The 22,629-nt window shown below is 50.4% G+C and overlaps 1 protein-coding gene across 2 annotated transcripts in view; it reads left to right on the plus strand.

Annotated features, from left to right (window-relative positions):
• The window catches only part of Litaf (lipopolysaccharide induced TNF factor), a 36,187-nt gene continuing 13,558 nt past the window's right edge, over positions 1 to 22,629 (plus strand). The window contains exon 1 of one of the 2 annotated variants that reach the window (XM_006983901.4): positions 1 to 126. The gene's annotated coding sequence lies outside the window, so the exon portion shown is untranslated. Of the gene's footprint in view, positions 127 to 2,662; positions 2,686 to 22,629 lie in introns of those variants that run through there. The other variant, XM_076577852.1, reaches the window with a different exon arrangement.

A 22,629-nucleotide genomic window follows, 5' to 3' on the forward strand; every position in this document is an offset into this window, starting at 1 on the left:
CCCGCCCCCTCCAAGCCACGCCCCGAAACATCCCCGCCCCGGGCTCGCCCTGCCTCCCTGGATCCCTCCCGGCCCGCGCGCGCGGCTAGTGCAGACCTCCCGGCTCGACAGGCGGCGCGGGCGGCGGTGAGTGTGGCGCTGCTGGGTGCTGCATGGGGAACGCCGGGCGCGGGGCGCGGGGCGGCTTCGGAGGCGGGGGCCGCGCTCTGGCACCTGCCTAGAGCCCCGGGACACCGCGCTCTCCGCGGGTGGCGATGTCGCGGGACCCGGGTGGCGCGCTCTGGGCGGGATTCAGGGTTAGGGGTTCCAGCCGTGCTCTGGTAGTCTTTGGTCCGCAGGCCCGGAGTGCTCAGCTCCCATCTGAATCTCTCCGGATGATGCCCCTGGAGGGCTTATAGGAAACGGCGCGGTTTTCTCTAGTAGCCTCTAGACTAGTTGCGATTTGGAGAACGATCGCTTGCGGAGTCTGAAACCAAAAGTGAACAGACAAAAAGTAGGACAACTTTCCAGATGCTCCGTAGCTGCTCCGGGTCCACGCGTCGGCATTTTTGCTCTTATCCCTGTGGGTTTCACGCGGGTTCCCCGCAGGGTGCGGGCGTGCCGGTGCGCAGGGGATCCGGTGTGATCGCGGGGCTCCTAGCCCAACGTCCACCGGTAATGACGGTGGACGTGGCCCTGACTGCCCAGCCGGCCCAGTTCTTGCTTCCCGAGGGGTTTCCAGTCAGCGTGGGTCAGGACGGTGCGCTCAATCGTCATTTGGTGTTGTGCCCATACCTTGCGTTCAAGCTTAAGAGGAAGGGGTTAGAGGGGCATGGGTGTGTTCTAGAAAGGCGGAGCTACAGTCATCAGGCCGCTTGGACCTTCCCTAATATTGTCGAGTTTTGTGCTTCCGGATAGTGGAGCTGATGTCATTCACTGTTGATTGAGCGGTAGTTGTTGGGAAATAATTTGTGGGAGTCACAGGCGTTCTGAACTCCCATCAGCTTTTTGTTGTTTTGAGTGAGACAGGGTCTTATGTAGTCCAGGCTGGAATCCCAACTCCATATGTAGCCGAGGTTGGTCTTGAACTCCTGGACTTTCTGCCTTCAGTGTGAGAGTACAGCGTTGTGCGATCCTGCCGGCTCCTCCAGCCTTTTCAAAATCTAACCGCCCTCCCCTTGGCATGGTGAGCGGGAGCTGGTTCAGGGACTCCTGGACTCCATATTGGAGTCCTTTGAAGGAAAATGATTTCCACCAGTAGGTGCTGGCCTGCCGTTCTGCTCTCCACTCCAGCCTTCCCAGATTGGCTCTTTAAAACCACTAATGTAGGTGGCTGTAAAGAAAGGCACTGGGTGGTGTCAGGAGTTCCTCCTGTGTTTGGCCTTGTCAGCCGGATCAGGATCCAGAGGATGTATCGCTTGCTCTGCCTGGCCTAGAGTGCACCCATACTTCACCTGGCTCTGGTCTCAGCCAGTCCTTGCTTTATACAAGTGTACAGGCCATCTAAGAAACATTTGCTGTTAGGTTTACTGTGGGAGAGGCCCATTGTTCTCTCTTTCCTGTTGCACTAAAAGCATTAATAATGAATAGTTTTATTCCTGCCTGGAAAAAAAAAAAAACAAAACAAACCCTGTGTGATGTTTTTCTGGATTAAGTGACCCAGTGATTGCTCTAAAATCTCTCATCAGTTTCTTGAGTCTCTAAAATACTAGATTGAAGTAGCTCTCATGTCTTTGGCACATACGTTCCCTTTGTCCTTCCTTATGGACTGGCCACGGGAGGGTGGAGGACTACACCTTGTCCTGTAAAGGTGCTGAAAAAAATGGCTCCTGGTCCTGAGTGGCTTATGCTATGGGTGGAAATCAGGCATGCTGTTGAAAGTGCAGAGCTCAGCTCCGAATCCACTAAAGTCGGGAGGCATTCCTAGACAGGGAAGGTTGTATGGAAAAGCTGAGGTCTGAGCACACTGCGCACAAGCAGAATCCCAGCTAAGCTGTGGTAGAGGTGCAGGTAAGTCCAGGGTCAGAGACGGAAGGAGTCGGCAGGCATTCCCAGCCTAAACTGAGAGGATAAGCTGTTCCTGCTTTTCTACCTTAATCTAATCCCGTCGTCCCCGCTGATGGGGCATGGCCCAGTGCCACTGTGAGAATGGGCAGGACCCCTTCCTTCCTCCACCTCTCTCCCGGATTTCCCTGAAGGGAACTGGGAAGAGGAAGCCCTGGAGTGCTGGCACCAGTCTCTCCTGTTCTGTTTGTTTTGGCTTTCTGCTGCCATGAAAATAGCCCGCGGAGCCAGGTGGCCTGTGTCCACAGGTAAACAGACTCTGCTCTCTGCTTCTGTCTTGCAGCCCATTGGCCACCGCGGCTGACTCTGAACATGACTGGTGTTTACTTACCGTGGAACTGGTGTGTGAGGTCAAGTGCTGCTTTCCAGGGGTCCTCATAACTTCATTTTATTGTTGAGCATTCATTGACATTCTGGATAGACACAGTAATGACAACGTTAGACCCGCTGAAGTTGTCACTTGGCTACAGGTCTTTGGAGATTTATGTGTCATTTCATTAGGTTTGCAGACACAGAAAGGTATGGCCCCTGTCTCAACAGTCTAAGAGTCACGTCCAAAATGCCTTCAACCAAAGAGAAATTAACTACAGAAAAGTATAACAAGTCCAAGAGTTTTCATGTATGAAGACCAAAGACCCTGAGGTAGATGTTTATTGCTACAGGGATGGTAGATGATGGGCTGAAGCAAGTCTGCTCAGTCCTTTCCGGTACTCTGTGGATTTCTTTCTCCTGGGGTAGGGTAGGACCTCACATTTTTAACAACTATCATCAGGCAAGAGAGGAGTTTTTTCTTCTTCCTTTTCCTCTTCTCTTTCTTTAAATTCATGTGCATGGGGTCTGGAGCAATAGCTTGCTGCTATTCCAGAAGACCTGAGTTCAGTTTCCACCATCCATGTTAGGCAGGTCACAACTGCCTGAAACTCTAGCTCCAGAGGATCTTGTGCCCTCTTCTGGCCTCTGCGGACACTGCACTCATATACACATACCCACATCTGGACACATAATATATACATAATTGAAAATAAAAAAAAAACCTTAAATACGTCTTTAAGTGCAGGTAGGTTCATGTAACCATGTGTACAGAGACTAGAGGACAACTTGGGGACTTTGAGTCATCTTCTGGAATACTGCCTGCCTCCTTTGAAACAGGATGTTTCATGGGCCTGGAGCTTACCATGTAGATTAGCTGAACTCACTGCCTGGTTAGTGAGTATCAGAGACTGTGAAGGCTGTCTCCCCAGTGCCTGTTTTTTTCTGTAGGTCCTGGATATTGAACCACATCTCCAGTCCAGCACAGCAGCATTGTAGCCAGGTGGCTCCTGCAGAGTTAGATTAATAGCCCCAGGTTCTATGACAGCCTCGGAGAGAAACCCTGGTTCCTTGCCCTGCCGGTGGGGAGGGAAGGCAGGTAGCACTCAGAGGGAGGCTGTGCTTCCAAGGCCCAGCCAGTTCCCTTTCTGGTCAGTCACCAACATGCTGTGTGTTATTCTTGACAACTTTGTTGTCTGCGCGTTGGCACATAGTGGGCAACAGCTCTCCACTCAGCCCTACGCCATGTAGAGCGCTAACTCCCCAGGGTCCAAAGCCTAGCAAGCGTGTCTGGCATCATTACAGATACCATCTACAGAGCTCACATGGGAGAACCCTGCAGTCAGGTTACAAAAGAGAATTATGTCAGGTCTTATTCTCCCTGGGGTGCAAATGGCCTACAGGACACAGGTTGGACACACCTGGAAGACTTGAGAAAAATGTAAGCCATTTGACCTATGGAGCCTCTTGAGTGTGTGATCTTGGAGTTTAAGATTTTAGTGTTAGTGGACACGAGGCTACACAGCGCTCATTCGCCCTCAGGAGGCTGAGGCCAGAGGATTGTTGCATGGCAAGTCTGGACTGCTGCACAGGGAGACCCTGTCTCCGGAAACCAAACTGGCAAAAATAAAAACAAAAGACAGAGCCAGGCGGATCTCTGTGAGTTTGAGGCCAGCCTGGTCTACAGAGTGAGCTCCAGGAAAGGCGCAAAGCTACGCAGAGAAACCCTGTCTTGAAAAACCAAAAAAAAAAAAAAAAAAAAAAAAAAAACCAGCAGTAGGACTGGCAAGATGTCCCAGCAGGTAAAGACACTTGCCACCCAGTCCTGTCCTCTGAGTCCCAGCCTCGCAGTCCGTGTAGTGGAAGGACAGAACTGACTTGCATAAGCTGTTTTTTGACCTCCACACTTGCACTGTGGCGCACATACGCACAAGCACGCATACACACAAACTAAAGAAATGCAATTTAAGAATTAAATAAATAACAAAACCCAGCAGGATTTCAGGAAATGTGGAAGATGAAATCAGACATAATTTGAGCGGCAGTTTGAGGCTGGTACCCGCTTTCTGTGTCGGTGGCCCCATCTTTTGTCATTGAGCCGTCCCCACCCCCCGCCCCGTCACTAATCAGGACACACAGGATCTGATAGCCTGGCGCAGGCTGATTGGTGCTTTTGGTACCATTTCATCAAAAGCTGGCATTCATGGGGGAGCCTGGGGTGCGGTTTCACCCGGGGTCCCCAGGGAAGTGGTCCACACTGATTGTAGGGTGCAGCTCTGCTTGCCGTGGAACATTCTTCCATTCCACAAATCAATGTAATTTGTAGTTATGCCGTATTTGAACCTGACTTTAAGCTTGTGGTAACTTTATCTTTGACTTGTGGGACATATGACCCTGTAGAAACCACTGAAATTCAGAAGATGGAATTTGAAAACATTTCTCTGAAATATTTTACTAAGAGCTTCTGAGTTCCTCTCCAAGGTGTATGGAATCAAGTTTGTCAGGGCGGTTAGACACCACCCTACAAAAGCTGTTTCTTCTTCCTTCCCCAAAGAGGCTTAGCCCTCTAAACCACAGAGGGTCCTGGGTCGCACCGCTGTCTCAGTCTGCTCCCCCTCATTCTGTGGCATGTGAGAAGCCCCGTTCATCCTCCTTGAATGGCCGGTGCTCTGCACGTGAGAATTGTTAAGCAATGTTTGCTCTCATGGACATACAGTCCCAGGTTTAGTTCAGTCCTGCTCTGTTACACACACACTGCCCTAAGGAATACTTTGTTCCTTCTTCCAAGATCTCGAAGACCAGACCGGTTGGCCCTCTCAGCTGGTTTCTGTCTTGTTTACAAACTATGCCCTTTTCTAAGGCTCACATACATCTGCGTGCCAGCTCCTTTCCCTTAATGCGGTCATTTCTGTGATCTCCATATTAATACCACCCAGCCTTGTGCATCCTTTCTAGGGCTGGGGCGGTGGGCAGTGGGCACGGCGTGGAGAGAAGAATTGTTTTTCTTTCTGGAAGAATTGGTTGTAGGGGATTACATTGGTAGTTGAAAGCCGATTCATCTCTGTGAAGGCCTTGCCCTTTGTGTGTTGATCTGATACCTAAATCTAGGAAGCCATTCTCTACCCGGGAGCCTGTATTTCCCACAGCATGTGCTACCCAAGCCTGGCTGAAAATGGAGAGCAGGAGGTTCAGGAGGCTGTTCAGCTTGGCAGGCCTTCCTTCTGCTAAATCCCTAGTCTCGTCTCTTTTAAATTTGTTTTAAACTTTTTTCCCCTCTCTCTCTTTGAGATGGTCTCATATAGCTCAGGTTGGCCACTAACTCCCCAGGTCTGGCTAAGTTTGAACTCCTGATCCTCCTGCCCCCATTTCCTAAGTTCTGAAATTACAGGGATATACCACTAGACATGGCTACTTTTCTTCTTTTAAGTGTGTGTATGTGTGGTGTATATTATACATACAAATATATATATATATATATACATATATATACATACATATATATTTATAATATGCATGTGCATATTTGTGTGTGTGTGTGTGTGTGGTGTGTGTGGTATGTGTGTGGTGTGTGTGGTGTGTATGTGTGTGTGGTGTGTGTGTGTGTGTGTGTGTGTGTGTGTGTGTGTACATCTGTGTGGGTGAGTGTGGACACCAAAAGTTGATGTCAGACTTCTTCCTCACTTGACTTCTACTTTAACTGTTTAGGCAGGGTCTTGTGCTGAACCTAGAGCTCCCCATTGACTAGCTAGCCAGCTGCTCCACCCCCACCCTCAACCCCTGTGTCTGACTCTGGAATGCTGGAATTACAGGCAGCTGCAATGCCTGCCTTTTTTACATGGGTTCCAGGATCTGAACTCTGGTCCTCACACTTGTAGGGCAAGTCTCTTTCCACTGAGACATCCCTCCAGTCCTTCTCTTCCTTTCCTTCTTTCTTCCTTTCTTTCTTTTGAAACAAGGTCTCTGTTATGTAGCTCTGTCTGTTCTAGAACTTACTCTGTAGCCCAGCCTGGCCTCAGCTCACAGAGATCCACCTGCCTCTGCCTCAGAAGTGCTGGGATTAAAGACATGCATTCATCAGTACACCTAGATTAAAAAAAAAAAGATGCATACAGTTTTAAAAATTTATATCTATTTGTTTGAGACAGGGTCTCTGTCTTAGTTAGAGTTTCTATTTCTGTGAAGAGACTCCATGACCACAGAAACTCTTATGAAGGAAAACATTTAACTGGGGTGGCTTACAGTTCAGAGGTTCAGTCCATTACCATCATGGACATGGCAGTGTGCAGGCAGACATGGTGCTGGAGAAGTAGCTGAGGGTCCTACATCTTGATCTGCAGTCAACAGGAAGTGAACTGAGTACCCTGAGTGTTTTGATTAAAGAAGACCTCAAAACCCACCCCCTATGACACACTTCCTTCAATAAGGCCACACCCACTCCAAAAAAGCCACAACTTCTAATAGTACCACTCCCTATGAACTATGGGGGCCAATTATATTCAGACTACTCCAGTCTCCCTGAATATCCCAGGTCAGATTTAAATTCATTAACCTCCTGCCTCAGTCTCCTAAGAGCTGTGATTATAGATCTTGGCCCTCCTGCTTGGCCTAAAGAAAATGGCTTTAAAAAATTAACTTAATTTTTATTTATTTATTTATTTATTTATTTATTTATTTATTTATTTATTTATTTATTTATTTTGAGACAGGGTTTCTCTGTGTAACAACAGCCCTGGCTATTCTGGAACTCACAGGGATACCCCTGCCTCTGCCTCTGAGTGCTGGGATTAAAGGTGTGCGCCGCCATGCCTGGCTTAATTTTATTTTTTGTGTATGAGTGATATGCTTGCGTGTTTGTCTCTGTGTTGCTTGCATGCCTGGTGCCCACACAAGTCAGAAGATGGGATCAGATCCCCTGGAAATGGAGTTACAGACTGTTGTGAGCGGCCATGTTGGTGCTGGGAATCCAATTCAAGTGGGCTCTTGCCCCAGAGGAGCATAGTATAGTCCAGTTACAGAAACAGAGCCTGCCTAGAGTAAGAAGCAGTTAGGGCCCAGGAGGCAGTCATGTGCCATCAGGACTGGTTGTGTGTGGGTGGCCCTGGGAAGCAGGGTGGGCCTGAAGAGAATGCTGGATGCATAGGTGTTTTCACATGATCCTAAGTCTTACTAAAGGCATCCTTCCCAAAGCCACCTAAGCTGGTCGCCTGCAGCCATTGGAGTCTGTCAACACTGGGCTAGGAAGTAGACGTCAGACTCCACAGCACCTCAAATATTAGGGAGCTGTTAGACGTTTACAGGCTTGTGGGACATTGTAGCTGGACCCCTCCCTCCCGGTGGAAGAATGGGCCTGAGTCCTATCTCTGGCCCTGGAAGGCCGTACTAGATAACTACCTAAACCCGGTCCCAGGACTCCAAACCCCTTGGATCACTAGCTGGCTTTCCTTCCTTCCTTTCTTTATTTCTTCCCCTCCCTCCCTTCCTCCCTCCCTCCCTCCCTCCCTCCCTCCCTCCCTCCCTCCCTCCCTCCCTCCCTCCTTCCCTCCCTCCTCCTTTCTTGACAAGGTCTAATGTATTCCAAGATGGCCTGATGCCTCCATCTACTGAGGTCTGGGGTTGAAGACTAGCTAGGGGGCTGAGAACTGAGCACTACATGATACTCCAAATGCGCCTGTCAGTCACCTGGACAGGACAGTGCCTCAGGAAAAGCCGCTGGTTCTCGGTCAGGTGAGGTGGCCCATCAGGTCAGTGTGTTTGTGTGCAAGCCTGTCGACCTGAATTCAATCCCTGACACCCACCTAAGGTGGAAGGAGAGAACTGACTCCAGAAAGTAGTCCTCTGACTTCCACACCAGCTCCTCCCCACCCCCATAATAATAAAAGATACATTTTAAAAACTGTTCTAGAGAGTTCAGAATAAGCTAGGTGTGGTGGTGCATACCTGTAATCCCAGTATTGGGAAGCAGAGGCAGGAGGATCACTGCAAGTTCAAGCCAGGCCTACTTAGCAAGACCATTTCAAAATAAAATATTTTTAAACAAGGAAAAAGTAAGGCCTGCAGAGGTGGGCGCGGATTCCCCTGGGCCGCTGTCAGCTCGTGCTTGTCCAGTTTACGCTGTCCGAGAGCTTCCGCTTGTCTGGGCTCCTTTTCATTTTTAAGGTATTTATCTCTCATGTATGTATGTGTGTGAGCACGCATGTGCCTCAGCCTTGAGTCATTGTGTAGCCCTTGATGGTCAGATTACCTGTGTGCGCCATCATGTTGGGCTCGCAGCTGAATGAGGTCAAGGGAGATCTTGGGACCCTGGGGGACTAGAGATCCCAGTGACAGAGCAGATGGCCATCTGGCTTCGTCACTCCCAGGAAGTACTACAGCGCAGGAACAGCTCTTCTCTGGCAGGAGGAAATGTTTACAGATAACTTACACTGTTGGGATATGCATCACAAGAAAGAGAAGCAGGCAACATCTAGCCACGCCCTCCAGACGTGACTGTGGGACAGTCTGTGTAACAGGTGACAGCTAGCCTGTGACAAAGTCCAGCCACACGTGGTATTGACTTTTGGTCATCTTTCCTAAGCTGTACGTATGAGCCTGTCTGGTGAGGAGCCTTCCTGGCAGAGGGCCAGATTGATGGAGTCTGTCAGATGATGGAGTTGGTCAGAACACTCCTGTTTTCATGGAAAAGGCTGAGTCCTGAAACTCCTGTAGGTCAAACAAAGAGCTGGGCTTTGGGGGTAATTTTTTCTGTAAGTGTGTGTGTGTGTGTGTGTGTGTGTGTGTGTGTGTGTGTGTGTGTGTGTGTGTGTTGCATACAGTGCTCTTAAGGGCTTCAAGAGGACTTGGAGTCCCCTGGAACTGGAATTACAGGGGTTTTGAGCTGCCAGATGTGTGCGGGGAACAGCAGTCAGGGTCTTTTCACAGGGGCAGCTGGTGTTCTAACAGCAGTCTTCTCTCCTGCCCCTTTGCCTTTGAGACAGGATCTATGTAGCCCAGAATGGACTCAAACCCTTTGTGTAGCTGAGAGTGACCTTGAACTTCTGATTCTCCTGGTTCCACCTCCTGAGTATTGGGATTGCAGACCTGCACCACTAGGGTTTGTGGGGATTGAACCCAGGGATTCATGCATGCAGGGCAATCACCCTACCAACCAAGTCACACCCTAGCCCCGACCCACCAGTGTTTTGAGTCACAACACTGGTAACTGTTTGTATGGAGTTCTTACACACTTGGTTCTGATGGGGTCCAAGTCCTCAAAACTTCACAGCAGCATGTTGAAGGTGGTGGTGGTGGTGTACTGCCATGGCCCCTGATGTAGCCAGGGATGAATCAGAACCAAAAAGTGTAGACAGACCCTCTCTCTCCCTTCTCCCCATCTTTTCATTTCCCATCTTCTCCCAGACTTAAAGAAAGCAGAGAGAAATATGGGGTCAATTTTAGAAGAAAAGTTAAGATACTGTTTCGGGGAGGGAGAGATGGCTCAGAGATTAAGAGCGCTGGCTACTCTTGCAGATGACCCACGTTTGATGTCTGTCTCTGTAGCCCCAGATCTAGGGTACCCAGTGCCGCCTTCTGGTCTCTGCAGGCACCAGGCGTACATCTGGTGTACATACATTACATGCGGGCAAAACATCCACACATAAAATAAAAATAAATGAGTGTTTTGAAAAGATACTGTTTCACTGGGCGGTGGTGGCACATGCCTTTAATCCCAGCACTCGGCGGGCAGAGGCAGGCAGATCTCTGTGAATTTGAGGCCAGCCTGGTCTACAGAGCGAGTTCCAGGATAGGCTCCAAAAGCTACACAGAGAAACCTTGTCTCAACACCGCCCCCCCCCCCCCCCCAAAGAAAAGATCCTGGTTCATGGAAACATTTGAAGAGCTTGAGGGCAGGACTGAAAGGGTGGTACAGAGTTCTGGAGCCTGGGACTCTTGCATTTGTGAGTGGCGCCCTTAGCTTTTGATATGTTTTGTGTTGTCGTGAGTTGCTGGGGGGCTCCTGACATTCTGGGGTTGGAGGGTTATTTTGAGGATCTGAACTCCCTTCTTGATAAGGGTTAAGTGACTTGGGGAACTGCTGGATCCTCCAGAGGCCCAGACTGGTACCTCCCTGATGCGAAGGCCCTGGAAACTGGCCTGTACCTGCCTGACGCACCTCCCTGCTGCCCCTCACCCCAGGACACAGATGTGCTGCCTCTGGGCAGATGTCACCCCTGCTTCTTGCCTTTGCCATCCCTGCCCCCTCCTCCTGTGTCTCCTGGGGCCTGCTGGTTGTCAGCGTTTGCCTCCCTGCAGACTCCGTAGGCCGGCAAGGAAGGGTCTCAGCTTCCCGTGCCTCACTCACCCTCGACCCTCTGAAGTCTCGGCATGAGAACGGGCCATAGCACAAAATACAGCAGAGGCAGTGGCGGAGCACACCTGTAATCCCAGCACTCGGGCGGCAGAGGCAGGCGGATCTCTGTGAGTTCGAGGCCAGCCTGGGCTACAGAGTGAGTTCTAGGACATGCTGGGCTACACAGAGAAACCCTGTCTCGAAAACAAACACAACAACAACAACAACAACAAAACCAGCAAAGAAACTACAAAGTAGGAGAATGATAGGATAAGAGTCCTCTTGCTGAATGATAAAACTGCTCTTTAATTGTACAACTCCTTGGACATCACAATTTATGGGTGCTCTGGCCTCTAACCAAAAAAAAAAAAAAAAAAAAAAAAGGTATGGTATTTGTGTTGAACCTACAGATTCTCACTACACACTGCTAATCACCCCAGAAACCTCTCTAATAACTACTTACAAGACCTAAAACAAAACCAGATGTGGTGTCACCTGCCCATAATCCCAGCACTTGGGGAGGCTGAGGCAAAAGGACCAGGTTCAAGGCTGTCTCAATCCAAAAGAAGGAGTTTGGAGAGGTGGCTCAGTGGTTAAGAGGCCTTACCACCTTGCCAAGGATCAAGGTTCAGTTCTCAGAAACCACATTAGGTGACTCATAAGTGTCTGTAACTCCAGCCTCCAGGGATCAATGGCCTTTTTCTGCCTTCTGTGGGCAACTATTCTCATGTGTGAATATATATGTATTTGTGTGTGTGTAAAAAATCCTTTTTTTTAAATCCAAAAGAAAAAATGCTAAAACAGTGTAACAGTAGGTAAATAATTACTCTACTGTATTGTCTCGGGAATAATAAGAAGTGTGTGCATACTTTTAGTGCAGCTGGTTTGGTTTTTTCCAAATGTCTTTAGTCCATGGTCGGTTGGCTGCGGATGTGGTCACCACAGATAGGTTCTTTCCTCAGCCTGTAATTAGAGCCTACGGCACTCTGCAAACAGGAGGGACCTGAGACACAGTTCACAGGACAAAGGGCTGTGGTCATGTTACTTTAGCCTAAGAGAGATGCCTGGGAGTGGGGGCAGGTAGAGACAGGTTGGCCGAGGACATTGTATTCGCCTAAGAAAAGGATTTATTTGTTGGATGTGATTCTGGCTGTGACAAAGGTTGGTCCCTCCCTCCTCTGCCCTCCTCTGCTTCATTCAGAATGACCCCGCAACATTCCTTGTGTCCCAGGTGTGTTATGCGTGTGCGAGAAGGACCTGTGGATGATGGAGGTGTTGGCACCTTGTTGCCGTTCTGGCTTGTTCACAACACAGCCTTTCTCAGAGATGTGTTTCTGCACACCAAATGTCCTGCTTCTTCTTTGAAGGCTGTATCCACGTCCTTGTGTGGCAGGGTGACTGGGCGGTCCACAGAGAGAGCTCTAGGTTCTGGTGGTCAGAGCCATGCCAGGTTCACCACACAGGTGGGGAAATCCATGGCCACAGACTCATGTACGTTCACTCTCAGCCATGAGCCTCAGTTTGCTGTCAGTGGAGGCCTGTGTATCTGCACCCCAGCCAGCTCCACATGAGATTTAACCAGCTGGGGTTTTTCCCTCCCAGATAAGCTTTTTATTTGTGTGTGTGTGTGTGTGTGTGTGTGTGTGTGTGTGTGTGTGTGTGTGTTCATGTTTGTGTATGCACAAGTGTGTGCATGTGAAGGCCAGAGGACAACCTGGATGTTATTCCTCAGGCACTGCTGACATCTTTCTTTTGCAATAGCGTCTTTCACTAGCCGGGGCTCACCAAATGGGTACCGCAGCTTGCCAGAGAGTCCAGTGCTGGGCTTACATGTGTGCGTTTGAGGCAGGGTCTCTCAGTGATCCGGGTTAACAGAACTACCCAGCAGCTCCAGGGACCCACCCGCTTCTGTCCCCCCAGCTCCGGAATTACAAGTGAATGTTGCCACACTTTATCTGTGCTTGTCTGCCCCCCCCTCCCCCCTCCCTTCCCCTCCCACCCTCCACCTCCACCCCCCACACCCGTTAAACTCAAGTCCCTACAGTTACAAGGCCATCGCTTTACCTGTTCAGCTGTCTCTCCAGCCCTAAATAAACATTTTACTTATAGTAGCTTCAGATTTACAGAAAAGCTGTCAAATTAGCCCAGAAAGTTCCTGTGCACCTCTAGTGCACTTCACTACAGTAAGAGGCTGAGTGAATTGGAACAATAGAAACATGTCTGCTTGGGTCAAGAGGCTGAACTACAAGATTCTGATTGGTACCCAGTGAGGGAGGGTTTTCTTTGCTGTGCCCTCTCAGGGTCCCTGTGGGGACTGGGGGGTTATAAAATACATTCAGAACACAGTGTTCTGCTCCTGGCCTCTCACATGTCCCTGTCACATGTGAAGTCCCATCGTGTCAAAGGCTTGTTCAGCCCAGCTCTAGTCCACGGTCCATATCTCCCTGAAGTCAGATATGGATGAGACTTCGGACACAAACTCGGCAATTTTCTCTCAGCTAAAAGCCTGTGAAAAAAGTTGTGGGTGGAGGACATTCCCTTAGAGAGGACCGGGTAAGAAGAAAGGAGCCAGCTCTGATAGGACAGAGTGTTAAACCTGCGGGTGTGCATTTGAGAAAGTGCCTCTCGCTTGAGCCTGCTCCTCATGATCCGAGGTAACTGAACTGTCCGCCGGCTCCACCACCCATCCCACTCCACCCTCCAGTTCTGACGTCACAGGGACTCGGGTCCCTGTGCTTGCAAGTTGAGCTCTGACGAACCTTCTCCCAAGCCAGAAGTTGTGGGTTTGTTTGTTTGTTTTTGCTTTTTTAAATGATTTATTTATTTTTAAATTTTGGGCACGTATGAGAATCCTAGTGCCAGAGCCTGTGGAAGCTAGAGGTGTTGGATCATCCAGAGCTAGTTACAGGCACCTGTGAGCTACTTAACGTGGGTGCTGGGACTTGAACTTGGGTCCTCTGCAAGAGCAGTAAGTGCTCGTAACCACTCTGCCGTCTTTCTAGCCCCCAACCCCCTTTTAGAGACAGGGTCTTGCTGTGTATCAAGATGACTTTGAACTTGTGATTTTTCTGCCTCTGCTCCTTGAAAATTAAGATATGAGCATAGGATCATACCCCCAGGTTTTTTTTTTTAAATATACATTTCTTTCTCTTTTTGAGACATGGTCTTATGTACCCCAGAATGGCCTTGGACTCCTGGTCCCCCAGCATTCATTCATTCATTCATTCATTCATTCATTCATTCATTCATTCATTCATTCGTCTGTTTGTTTATTGTTGTTGTTTTTGAGACTGGCTTTCTCTGTGTAACAGCTCTAGCTGTCCTGGAACTCGATTTGTAGACCAGGTCTTGAACTCACTCACAGAGATGCCCCCTACCTCTGCCTCCCAAAGGCATGCACCGCCACACCTGTTTTTGTTTTTGTTTTCTATAGGCAAGCCCTGCCACACCTGGCAGAACATTCTTTCCTTCCCTGTGCCAGCGCCTCAAGTCCTGGGCAGCCACGTCCCCTGCTTCTCCCACTGAGCAGCTCTCACAGGCTCACTGTCTGGTGGCTTCACCCTGTGGTTCCACCAGTTGTCAGCCTGATGGGGACTCACAGTGGTGTCTCCTGTGACACCTGGGAGCACCCAGCTTGCCTGTGTATCCTTGAGGTATAGGTAGGTGGAAGAAGCTGTGTGCCGACCCTACCCCTTATCTGCTTCAGCACCTGCTGGATTGAGGGTTCCTCACTAGAGTTGGGGTGAGGTTGTCTTGAGGTCTTCTAGGCTCTTCTGGAAAGCTGGCCTTGAGGTCCCAGCTTGCCTGGATCTCCAACATGCCTGCCTGCGGGCGGTCATTGTCCACAGACTCCCTCTAAGCTCTTCTCTTCAGAGGATGGTTCCCGGCCACACCCTCGTTCCTCTGGGGATGCCATGTGTTTATCTAGCCAGGCTGAGATTCCCAGGCTCCTCTCTGCCTGCGCTCCCCTTCCGCGAAGTCATTTCTTTCTTCATTTAGCTAGATGTGTTTAAAAGCAGTCCCATAGCGCTTCAACATCTTCTGCCGAATGTGGCTTTTCCACTCTGCCTCCCGTAGCTCCTCAGGGTATGCCCATGGTCCTGCCCAGCGTTTACTGCTTTAGGACAGGCGGGGCCTGCTCTCTAGTCTTCCTCTGAGGCCTCCTGGCTGTGACTGCTCTGGTGACTTAGGATGGTCTCACCCCCTGCAGTCTCCGCCTGAGGTCTCCGTCTGAGGTCTCACTCAGAAGTCCCCTTAAAGCCACTTTCCTCTCCCTGTTCCTGGCTGCTGGCCTCCCACCTCTGCCTGTCACTCAGTTCCAAAGATGTGTACATTGCAGCCATCCACTAGGGCAGCACCCACCCGCTCAGTCCTCATCCGGTGTTTACTACAGTAGGAGGATACCTGGAACTCCTGTCTTTGAAACGCTCCATCTCAGGGCTTTGTGCATGCCGGCCAAGCGTTCTACCAGCTGAGCTCTAGCCTACTTGATTTACTAATTGTTTTTGAGACAGGGTCCCTCTATATGTAGCTTTGGCTGGCCTGGAACTTGATGTGTAGACCAGGCTGGCCTTGAGCTCACAGAGATCCACCTGCCTCTGAGGACTGGTGTTAAAGGCGTGCGTCACCACCTGGCTTCTTCTATTCCTAGATTTAAAAAAAAGCTTTTTCTTCTCTCTATCTCTCTCTCCTTTCTTTTTCCCTTCTCTTTCCTCCTTCCATTCCTCTTCCCTCTTTCTCCGTCTTTCTCTTCGAGAAACCGTCTCACCATGACTCTCTGGCTGGCCTTGAGCTCCCTGTATAACTGAAAATGACCTTGAACTTCCCATTCTCCTGCCTCTTGTTTAGGTGCTGGGGATCAGACTCAAGGCTTACATGTACGCTAGGCAAGCACTACCCATTGAGCCCTGTCCTTCTCCTGGGACAGGGTACACTTATAACGAACAGACACTGGTTCACAGTTGTCCATTAGCAAATGGTATCTGGTGGGGGCCTTCTGCCTATCACGTGCCAGAGGCCTGAGGTAGGGGAAAGGGCACTAACCTAACTTGCCTTTTTAATGATCCCGCACACTAGAGTACATTGATCTGTTCGTTAGACCCAGATTCCCAGAACTGAAGTGTTGGGAGCAGGTTTTGAACACACTGTTTTGAGGACAGGTTGGACCCAGTGCTCAGCGTTGTCTGTTGTTCGGCCTTACCTCACCAGGGGACATCTCCTGACGGAGGAGCTCACATGGGCATTCCGTCCTTCAGCTGAACCCCATATTTCGTTTGAATGTCTCCAGTTCTGCTGTTCCGAGTCCTGTCCAGGACTCCACATTGTCTTCAGCTGTCATGTCTCGCTTCACAGCCACAGTGGTTGTTCTGGCTCATTGGCTGTGATCTGGACTGTTCTGAGGTGTGCTGACTGTGTTCCCCATGACGGGTTTTCTTATGATCCAAATGTGCCAGGAGTGTGGAGAATGGAGCTGTGGCATTCTCTCCCACTGTGATGACAGGTTCATGGAGCCCACCTGGCTTCTCCTGCCTGTGAACTCTGGTCTTCTGGAATCTCTCTGTTTTGAGAGGGATGGAGCCTGCTTAGAAGGTTGGAGAGGGATGCATGGGCCCAGAGAAGGACTGTGCTCCATTGGTGGGGTTTGAGGTTGAGCAGTGAAGGAACCCCAAGTCCTTGGAGACCCACTTTGAAAGGTCTGGGTCAGTGTGGCATTAAACTGGCATGCCACTGTGGCATTATCTTGCTAGGAGGATGTGGTCTCCAAGCCTGTGCTCAGAGCCTGAGGCAAACAGAAACCAGGAAGAGGATGTGGCCAGGGAAAGAAGAAGCCTTGTGGAAGGTGGACCTGTGAGAGAGGCAGGTGGCAGAGCCAAAGACTGGACTTTTCACTGTGACAGAGAAGAGGTGGGCCCCTGTGAGGCCTGAAGACCACAGCTCAAAATGGAGCTGGAGGGGCTAAGAACATAGCTCAGTTGGCAGCGTGCTTGCCTAGCATGTATGAAGACCTGAGTTCAAGCCCCAGTTGTGGTGGTGCAGGCCTGTTATTCCAGTACTAGAGAGGTAGAAGCAAGGAGGGCCAGAAGTTCAAGGTCATCCTCAGCTTCATAGTCAGTTTGATGCTAGCCTGGGATACATGAGACCCTGCCTAAAAACAACAATAAAAATAACTGACAGTTAGGGAATGGCCAGGGACAAGACACATCCTCGGGTGTGTCCTTGGGCCAAAGTTAGGTGCTCACTTGGCTCTAATCCGGTGGGAGTGTCTTTTGGGCTTCCCTGGCTTCTGGGGTGGGGGCTGGGAGCTCTCCCTTTGCCTATAACCTCTGACATACCTTCCCTTTATAAGGGCATTTGTGATGAGCTGCAGCCCTCCACACACTGCCTGCCGGAGTCTTTGGCGTGTAGCATCCTGGGGTACACCAAGCTAAAATTTCAGGATTTACTTACGTCCCAGGAAAAGGCAGGGTTGGTTCAGAATGGCAGGTACTTCTGAGCCAAGTAGGGAACTACCAGGAGGAGCCCACTCTTGAGTCTAGCTTTGAAGAGATCTCATTGTGGGGCTCAGAACAGGCTGCTTGTGGGGGTGACACTGCGGTGTGTTGAAAGGCTTTAGCCTAGGACATTGGGAGGCTCAGAAGCCCCTGTCTGCTCTCTGGTACCTTTGGACCGGTTTTGGCCCCTTGGACCCTCATGTAGAGAGGAAGGGTCAGGCCTTTCCACCCCTCCCTACATTCTTCCCATTCTTCCTAGAACCGAGGGTGGGTGGAGACAAAACCTAGGGAGAAGCCCCTTCCACAGAGCCGGAGACTTGTGTCGCTGCAACCTTTCATGAGGGATGACCAAGCCTGGAGGCTGGTAGACTGGCATTTTCCTTTTTCTTCCTCTGGTTTCAACTTGCTCCACCGCCTCCACACTTCCCTGTTCCACGTCTGTCCACCCACATCGTGACTTGACCTCCTACCTGGACATTCCAGGGCACCCTGTTGAGGCGAATTCCACCCTCCGGAATCTGGAGGATGCAAAGGGCTGGCTCAGTTCTGAAGGCTGCCAGCCTCACTGCGTGCTTGTAACTGGACCCTCGTGTCTGAACGGAAGTGTGAGGGTGCCTGTGTGAATGCACCCTCCCTCTTCTTAGATCCTAATGGCTTATGTGTCCAGATCATCCATGTGTCTGTGTGTGCTCGCATGTGGAGGCCAGATGTCAGCCTTGGCTGTAGTCCCCCGGGAGTCATCCACCTTGTTTCTTGAAACAGGGTCCCTCACTGACCTAGAAGTCACCAAGTAGGTTAGGCTGGCTGGCCAGTGACCCGGAGGGAGATCTGCCTGTCTCCACCTCCCCAGGGCTTTATCACAACTGTGCCTAGCTGTTTTGAAACATGGCTTCTGGGGATCAAACTCAAGACAGACATATCACCAACTGACCTATCTCCCCAATGTATGCCACCCCCTTTTTTGAAGAGAGTCTGTGTAACCCAGAATGGCCTTGATTCTCTTGCCCAGCCTCCTCAGGAATTACAGGCCTGTGCCACCACACCTTGCTCTCTGCTCCCAAATCTTGATGTTGATGGAGCTGGGTGATATTTAAACATGGCCACTGTTCTCTGCAAGTGTTAACTACCTACTGCCGGGAGACCCTCTTGTCCTGCATTGCTTGAGACTTTCCTGGATTTTGTACCCCAAATGTTCCCTCTTCAGGGAAGCCCTCTGCCCCAGGGAAGCTGGGGTATGGCTCACCTGTGCGTCACCGTGATGTTTGGCTGTGGTTCTAGCCAAACGTTTCTGTTGTTGCTCTTACAGAACCCACGGGGTAGTCAGGAAGACAGATGAAGAAAAAGTGCCCTGGACAGCTACAGAAGAAATGGGGACAGCGGCAGCTTAGGCAGGACGCCTGTCCCGTGTGCTGGGGTGCTTTCCTCAAATGGGCTCCTTCTGAGAGGAGAGGAAGCACCTCCATATGCCTCTTTTACGGCACCCTGCACTAACGTCCCGCACAGGGCACGGGAGCTGGGGTGGGAACTCTGCCCTTGCTGCGCTCTGAGGCGGCCAGAGCGGCTTCTCAGAAGGCACACAGTGCCGGCCTGGGCACAGGGAACGAGGAGGGGCTGGCCCAGCTATCCAGGGCGTCTGTGGAGGCGAAGTGAGAAAGCCTGCGTGGGGACATGGAAGCAAGGGTGCCAGTGCAGACATCTGCAGTGATGACCGATGGAACAAGAGGTCCAGTGGGCAGGAAGGGAAACCCTCTTGGTCTTTAAAAGCCAGGACATTGATCACCTAGTCAGGGCATGGTGGGGGTGGTCACTGGCTTGGTTTCAGATCTTCAGTCCTTGGAAGGCCTGAGGACCGATATGCAGGCTTGAATATTAAGCTGTGCCTGGAACATTCTGGCAATGTCTTCATGCTCCCGCTACCCCCAGGGGTGGAGATTTTAGTAAAGACATTTTAATATATGCTTAAGCACAAGGGCTAGGGGAAAACAGGAGTGCTCAGAAGAAAGGAAAACACACCCAAAAGACAGAGTCACAGCAAGTAAGACAGACACTGGGTACTGGCTCCTCAGGGGAGAGTCGCCTGATTTTTCCAAGACAAGACCTCTTTGTGTGTGTGGGGTGATGTTGGGAGTCCTCCTTCACCTCTCTCCACTTTATCTTTTGAGATAGGGTCTCACTGAATTCAGAGCTGCCCGCTGTCTAGACTGGCTGGCTGTGGTTCTCTGGGGCTCCGGTCTCCACCTCTGTGGTGACTCCCTGCAGGCTTTACAGCAGGCAGGGACAAAATGATCCTCGAAGAGACAAGAATGAAATTCAGCTTAGCCTGATTTTATTGTGACCAGTGCTGGACCAGGACTTCTAGCTGTGAAGGTGGCCAGCCTCACTGCCCGGTTGTAACTGGATCCTCCAGTTGGCAAAAAAAGATCATTTTGCTTAAGTCGTATTAAGCACAGCACAATTTTTGAAAAAAGTATTCAGATAACAATTAACTCAGTCCCGAGTGCACAACAATTTAAGACATGTTTACATTGAGATTCCTTACAAGGACATCTGGCTTCTTTCACAAGAATGGGCACTGTTGACTCAGATAGTGCCCAGGATTTAGGGTCTAGGGAGTTTGACTGAGGTAACACAATGCCTGTGGGTGTCAGGATTGGCCTGGCCCTCAGATGACACAGAAGTCACTTAGGCTGCTGTAAAGCACAAGTGACCTCACTCATAGGAGTGGGTTTATGGTCTAAAAGCATTTTAGATCTCAAGATTTAGGGGAAAGGTCTTGGATAAGTAAAAACCTAAATTCTGGGAGATACGGTCAGGGCCTGCCTCACTGGACTGCAGAGGATCACCAGGTTGTAAAAGGACATCATTCCCAGCCTTCCAGGAAGAGCAGGTGTGCGCCTCATTCTGTTGAGGAGGTGAGCTGTGTGTTAAACGGTGCAGGGCTTCTCCAGGGCACAAGGCTCTTTGTCCTCTCCACACCTCCTCAGTGCTGGGGTTGCAGATGTATGGGTGCTGGCGATCAGAACTCAGGTACTTACAGACAGCCATGGGTCCTGCTCCTAGCTAGTGCTTTTGCTACAGGGTCTCACTGTGTAGCCCAATCTGGCCTTGGAGTTAAGGTTCTCTTGTCTCTACCACCTGAATTTGAGGTTATAGGCATGTACTAGCACGCCTGGCAGAATTAACCATTTAAAGGCAACAGCGGCTTTTTATACCTCACCATGCTGTGTAACTATCACCTCCATCTATCACATCTCATCACCTCCAGAAGTGCCCCATTTCCCTCCCGTGCCACCCCCAGTCCCTGGCCCAGCCAACTTGCTTCCCGTGTCTGCGGACTTCCCTGTTCTGGGCGTTTGGCATCAATAGGACTGCGGGGTCAGAGCCTTTTGTGTCTGGACTCTTAACAGAATGATTTCGAGGGTCATTAGCAGCCAGGGCTGGGAACCCGAACCACTAGTGAGGAGCCTGGCAGCTTCTCAGCCTTTGGCAGCCTCATCTTTAGCTTTAAATTGGGGGCTCGGCTGACCTGTGTGGGGACAGCCAGTCTGGCTCAATCAACACGGAAGACATGTCTGCCGTGGGCACGGGCCCAGAAGGTCTGGGTTTACAGGCAGCGCCGGGAGTAACTGAGTCAGTTTCCTGAGCTGTTGAGGACAAATTCCTTAGAAACAAATCCGCGTGAACACGGGGTGTCTCTCCACACCCTGACGTTTGCTGAGCATAGTTGAGAACACTAACGATCACGGGGGCCGATAATGCAGCGTCTGCCCAGGATTTGGGGGTGTTTTCCTCTTCAGCAGCATTACCAGCTTGCTCTTGGGGAGGGTCCCCAGAGCCTTTGGCTTTTTGTCTCTGAAGCAGATGGAGAGGGACCAGCCCTGTGAATTTTGCATCTCCCCACCCCCAACCAATCCAGACCCCTGATTCGGAAGAAGCAGATAATTTTCAATTAAAAGTGCTTGGTGATAAAATAGTTGAAATTTATGCTTGGTGTATGGGTGTGTGGAAATCTTACTTTACCATACAAAAAAACTTTCTTTACTAAAAATATGTTGTGTGTTAGAATGGCGGAAAAAGCGGTGCCCTTGCTAGCCAGATTTGGGGCTGTCACCTAGGTGTGTGGTCAACTTGTACAAAGTAAGGCTGCCGTTTCTGATGTTCTCCCGGGCTGGGAGGGGCTTCGGTAAGGTGTAAAGAGCTCTGGAGTCTAATGGATGTGTGTCAAGCCCCAGCTTCTCACCTTCCTCCCTGTGTGACTTCCAATGAGCAGTTTAACCTTTCTGAGCCTGTTTGTTTAGGTACAAATTGGGATGATCGTAATCATGATAATATTCTGTCTCACCGACTCATGTAAAGGGCCAAATTAGTCTATTAGGTAACGCAAGAGGGAGGCGAGGTTCATCTTGGTGTTTTGTCTTGTTTTATGGTGTTAGAGGTGGAACCCAGGGCCTGCACACATGCATACTCTACCACTAAGTCACATCCCAAGCCCCCATCCTGGTGTGAATCCAGGAGAAGAATGGGTACCGAAAGAGATGAGTACTGTAATCGATTTGTCCAAGCCAGAATCTCAGCACACAAAGGAAATGCCTAGTAGGGCTCAGTTGGCAAAGTGCCTGCTGCGCAGAGAGTGAGGGCCTGAGTTCAGATCCCCAGTCCATATAAAAGCCAGGCACGCCTGTAGTCCACAGCACCAGGGAGGCGGCGACCGGAAGATCCAGGGCTCACCGGCCAGCCAGTTAGCCAACCTCACTGAGCATCGGCTTTGCTGAGAGTGACAAGGAAGAGACCCCTGACGTCTGATCTCCGTGGGCACAAGCACACACGTGTGTGTGCACACACATGCACACACAAAATCAATAGCAATGTTGGGAGCCACCTGGCACTGCCTTCCTCCTCCTGGCGCCAAGCACAGAGTGTTTTCAGTGATGAAGACTGGATGGTGACGCTGAGTGGTGACGTGGAGGTGGACACCAGCCAGCTCAGCTGTGCTTGGCCCCAGAGCAGTGGAGGGGCGTTCCCAGGTCCGTGTGTCTGTCACCACAAGTGTGCTGCGACTGTCCTGGAGGGCCCGGACTGGGCAGATGGAAGGAGAGCCAGGTTCAGTCAGTGGCGGAAGGCTTACATCCGTGACAGCTCTGTGACATCTCTCACCAGCTGAGGGACAGGCTGACCTTCTCAAGAGTGCACTCACTAGGGAGTGACAAAGGGTGAAGACAAAGTCATAATAAATATGACGGTGGTGTGAGGCCCTCAACTCTCCCCAACAAAATCTTATTTCCTAATTTTAGTTTCTCTTGTTAGGCAGAAATTAAATTATATCTAATTAATTAATTGAGTTAACCATAACTTAATTATTCTGCCTGGGATGGAGTGGCACTAAAGAAAACAGGCCTGAGTGAGAAGCCCTTCTCTGTAACAGGTTCACTTGAGTCTCCTAGACCCAGCCCTGCAGGCCAG

This window comes from Peromyscus maniculatus, chromosome 8 (genome assembly GCF_049852395.1).
Source record: "Peromyscus maniculatus bairdii isolate BWxNUB_F1_BW_parent chromosome 8, HU_Pman_BW_mat_3.1, whole genome shotgun sequence".
In the NCBI taxonomy this organism is placed as follows: domain Eukaryota; kingdom Metazoa; phylum Chordata; class Mammalia; order Rodentia; family Cricetidae; genus Peromyscus; species Peromyscus maniculatus.